The following is a 5000-nucleotide window of genomic DNA, read 5'->3' as shown; positions in this document are numbered from 1 at the left end:
GATGCATGTCGTTAACACCTAGTCCGCCTCGTCCGATCGATCTAGGCCGTCTCGATCCACCCATCGCGCATCGAAAGTCGCATCTCTCGAACTCCGATCCGGAAATCGGCCGATGCATCACGTTAACTATTTCTTATATATCTAATATAATATACATCGAGACGGTAAGAATTCTTTTAATCGAAGATATACATATACTTCTCATCAATATCCAAAAGCTTATCGAAAAATAAATTACTCAACTTTTACGTGAAGAATCGTTCACCCAAACCTTATCCCCTATATATGTCAGGAGAACCCAAGGTTCCCCTCCAGACACGATTTAGCAAACTTTTCCCGATCGATCCGACCCACCGAGGCCGTCTCGACCGTCCGCTGCGCCTACTAGGGCCGATTTCTTCGGACTCCGATCAGAAAATATACCGATGCATGTCGTTAACACCTAGTCCGCCTCGTCCGATCTATCTAAACAGTCTCGACGCACCCAACACTCTTTCAAAGTCGGATTACTCGGACTCAATCTGAAAATGGACCGATGCATGACGTCAACACTTAGCCCGCCTCGTCTGATCGATCTAAGCCATCTCGACCCACCCAACACGCCTTCCAAGTCGGATCACTCGGACTTCGATCTGAAAATCTCCGGACTCATTTTTATGAATATCCCCAGTCAGTAAGAACGTTATTTCGCCAATATATACCAACAATAAACCATATTCCAATAGCTGAACCAAAAATATAATTCCCGATCCAAACGTTCTGCATCGCCCAACGCGACCACCTTCCCTATATATGTCAGGAGAGCACAGGGTTCCCCTCCAGACAACACTTACGCTCTATCCCCGACTCTCGGTCGATCGATAGGCCAGGTCAGCGGTGTCTGTTTCGGCCGAAGCTCGGACTTTGGTCAAAATGTTCCGATACAAAATTTGAACCAAGATAGATACAGATATGATTCCTTCTTAAATATACGTTGATTATCGAACAGAATATGGTAAATATTTTGCGATGACCGAGGATTTCATGAATTTTTTTTTTTTTCGAAAAAATTTTCTGTTATCGGAATTTCCTCAAATTTCATTTGGTTGCCTACTAATGCATATTAAAAACGATAATCAACAATCAGAATCATTATTTATCATTTATTTCAATTTTTATAATGAAAAACGTTCACGTCCTTTCGCGCCTCTCGATCGTCGTTTACGTGATGCATCGGTCAGCCCTAGTTTACGTGGTGCATCGGTAAGATCGAGTTCACGTTCTGCATCGGTAAGATCCAGTTCACGTGGTGCATCGGTAAGATCGAGATTACGTGGTGCATCGGTAAGATCGAGTTTACGTGGTGCATCGGTAAGATCCAATTCACGTTCTGCATCGGTAAGATCCAGTTCACGTGGTGCATCGGTGAGATCGAGTTTACGTTCTGCATCGGTGTGATCTAGTTTACGTTGTGCATCGGTAAGATCGAGATTACGTGAAGCATCGGTATGATCGAGTTTACGTTCTGCATCGGTCTGGACTTAGAGATATATTTTCGACGTGAAAATGTTCCGATACAACTTTTGAACCAGGATAGTTAGAGAGATGATTTTTTCTGGGATGTACGTTGATTGGGGAATGGATTGTGGAAAATAACTTGCCATGACCGAGGTGTTCTCGAATTTTTTTTTTTTTTCGAAAAATATTTTCTGATTTTGGATTTTACTCAAATTTGATTTCGTTGCCTTCTAATGTGTTCTAAAAGAGTAAATCAGTAATCAGAATCGAAAAATATTTTTCGGATTTTTTTTTTTTTGAAAAAAAATTTTCTGATTTTGGAATTTCCTCAAATTTGATTTGGTTGCCTTCTAATGTGTTTTTAAAGCGTAAATCAGTAATCAGAATCAATATTCATTGTCGACTTTAATTTTTATAAGGAAAAATGTTCACGTCCTTAAACGCCTCCCCATCATTAGCCCGAGTCCAAGTCGATGTCAGTCCCGAGCGGACGGTGTCAGATACTACCTATCGCCCCGGTCTGGACTTGGCGAGGTATTTCGACGTGAAATGTTCCGATACAACTTTTGAACCAGGATAGTTAGAGAGATGATTTCTTCTATGTTGTACGTTGATTGTGGAATGGATTGTGGGAAATAACTTGCCATGACCCAGGTGTTCTTGAATTTTTTTTTTTTTCGAAAAAAATTTTCTGATCTTGAAATTTCCTCAAATCTGATTGCGTTGCCTTCTAATGTGTTCTAAAAGAGTAAATCAGTAATCAGAATCAATATTCATTGTCGACTTTAATTTTTATAAGGAAAAATGTTCACGTCCTTAAACGCCTCTCCATCGTTACCCCGACTCCAAGACGATGTTAGACCGGAGCGGACGGTGTCAGATGCGACCGATCTCCCCGGTCTGGACTTAGCGAGATATTCCGACGTGAAATGTTCCGATACAAAAATTTAACTGTGATAGTTAGAGAGATGGTTCCTTTTGTGATGTACGTTGATTGTGTAATAGAATATGGAAATAAACTTGAGATGACCGAGGTCTTCTGGGATTTTTTTTTTTTTTCGAAAAATATTTTTCGATTTCGGAAATCCCTCAAATTTCATTGAGATATGTCCTAATGTGTTCTTAAAGCTTAAATCAACAATCAGAATTAATATCCAAAAGTTATTTCATTTTTTATGAGGAAAAACGTTCACGTCCTTTCCGCTCCCAAAAAGTGAGATATCATAGAAAATATCGCAATATATGTTGTTTACGGCCATACCACGCTGAAATTGCCAGTTCTCGTCAGAACACTGAAGCCAAGCAGCGTCGGGCGCGGTTAGTACTTGGATGGGTGACCGCTTGGGAACACCGCGTGCTGTAAGCTTTTTTTTTACGTTCTGCATCGGTCTGCCGAGATAACGTGGTGCATCGGTATGATCGAGTTTACGTTCTGCATCGGTAAGATCGAGATTACGTGATGCATCGGTAAGATTGAGATTACGTGGTGCATCGGTAAGATCGAGATTACGTGGTGCATCGGTAAGATCGAGTTTACGTGGTGCATCGGTAAGATCCAATTCACGTTCTGCATCGGTAAGATCCAGTTCACGTGGTGCATCGGTGAGATTGAGATTACGTGGTGCATCGGTAAGATCGAGTTTACGTGGTGCATCGGTAAGATCCAATTCACGTTCTGCATCGGTAAGATCCAGTTCACGTGGTGCATCGGTAAGATTGAGATTACGTGGTGCATCGGTAAGATCGAGTTTACGTGGTGCATCGGTAAGATCCAATTCACGTTCTGCATCGGTAAGATCCAGTTCACGTGGTGCATCGGTAAGATTGAGATTACGTGGTGCATCGGTAAGATCGAGTTTACGTGGTGCATCGGTAAGATCCAATTCACGTTCTGCATCGGTAAGATCCAGTTCACGTGGTGCATCGGTAAGATGGAGATTACGTGGTGCATCGGTAAGATCGAGATTACGTGGTGCATCGGTAAGATCTACTTTACGTTCTGCATCGGTCTGCCCTTGTTTACGTGGTGCATCGGTAAGATCGAGATTACGTGAAGCATCGGTATGATCGAGTTTACGTTCTGCATCGGTCTGCCCGATATTACGTGGTGCATCGGTTCAGCCCTAGTTTACGTTGTGCATCGGTCTGGACTTAGAGATATATTTTCGACGTGAAAATGTTCCGATACAACTTTTGAACCAGGATAGTTAGAGAGATGATTTTTTCTGTGATGTACGTCGATTGGGGAATGGATTGTGGAAAATAACTTGCCATGACCGAGGTGTCCTCGAATTTTTTTTTTTTTCGAAAAAAATTTTCTGATTGTGGAATTTTCTCAAATTTGATTTGGTTGCCTCCTAATGTGTTCTAAAAGAGTAAATCAGTAATAGGAATCGAAAAATATTTTTCGGATTTTTTTTTTTTTCGAAAAAAATTTTCTGATCGTGGAATTTCCTCAAATTCGATTTGGTTGCCTTCTAATGTGTTTTTAAAGCGTAAATCAGTAATCAGAATCAATATTCATTGTCGACTTTAATTTTTATAAGGAAAAATGTTCACGTCCTTAAACGCCTCCCCATCATCAGCCCGAGTCCAAGTCGATGTCAGTCCCGAGCGGACGGTGTCAGATACTACCTATCGCCGAGGTCTGGACTTGGCGAGATATTACGACGTGAAATGTTCCGATACAACTTTTGAACCAGGATAGTTAGAGAGATGATTTCTTCTATGTTGTACGTTGATTGTGGAATGAAATACGGAAAATAACTCGCCATGACCGAGGTGATTACGATTTTTTTTTTTTTTTCGAAAAAAATTTTCTGATCGTGGAATTTCCTCAAATTCGATTTGGTTGCCTTCTAATGTGTTTTTAAAGCGTAAATCAGTAATCAGAATCAATATTCATTGTCGACTTTAATTTTTATAAGGAAAAATGTTCACGTCCTTAAACGCCTCCCCATCATCAGCCCGAGTCCAAGTCGATGTCAGTCCCGAGCGGACGGTGTCAGATACTACCTATCGCCGAGGTCTGGACTTGGCGAGATATTACGACGTGAAATGTTCCGATACAACTTTTGAACCAGGATAGTTAGAGAGATGATTTCTTCTATGTTGTACGTTGATTGTGGAATGAAATACGGAAAATAACTCGCCATGACCGAGGTGATTACGATTTTTTTTTTTTTTCGAAAAAAATTTTCTGATCGTGGAATTTTCTCAAATTTGATTTGGTTGCCTCCTTATATGTTCTAATAGCGATAATCAACAATCAGAATCAAAATCCATGATCGGGTTTGATTTTTATAAGGAAAAATGTTCACGTCCTTTTTTTCAACCCCGACTCATTGACGATGTTAGAACCGAGCCGGCGGTGTCAGATACGACCGATCGCCCCGGTCCCGATCGTCATTTACGTTGTGCATCGGTCTGCCCGAGATTACGTGGTGCATCGGTCTGGACTTAGAGATATATTTTCGACGTGAAAATGTTCCGATACAACTTTT

The 5000-nt window shown here is 41.1% G+C and overlaps 1 non-coding gene across 1 annotated transcript; it reads left to right on the top strand.

Annotated features, from left to right (window-relative positions):
* Positions 1-2744: 2744 nt before the first annotated feature.
* Positions 2745-2863, top strand: LOC123687810. Its single transcript, XR_006749517.1, has one exon. It is a non-coding gene; the product is annotated as a 5S ribosomal RNA (ribosomal RNA).
* The last annotated feature ends 2137 nt before the right edge of the window (positions 2864-5000 follow it).

Source organism: Harmonia axyridis, chromosome X (assembly GCF_914767665.1).
Source record: "Harmonia axyridis chromosome X, icHarAxyr1.1, whole genome shotgun sequence".
In the NCBI taxonomy this organism is placed as follows: Eukaryota; Metazoa; Arthropoda; class Insecta; order Coleoptera; family Coccinellidae; genus Harmonia; species Harmonia axyridis.
This window is presented reverse-complemented; position numbering and strand designations above follow the sequence as displayed.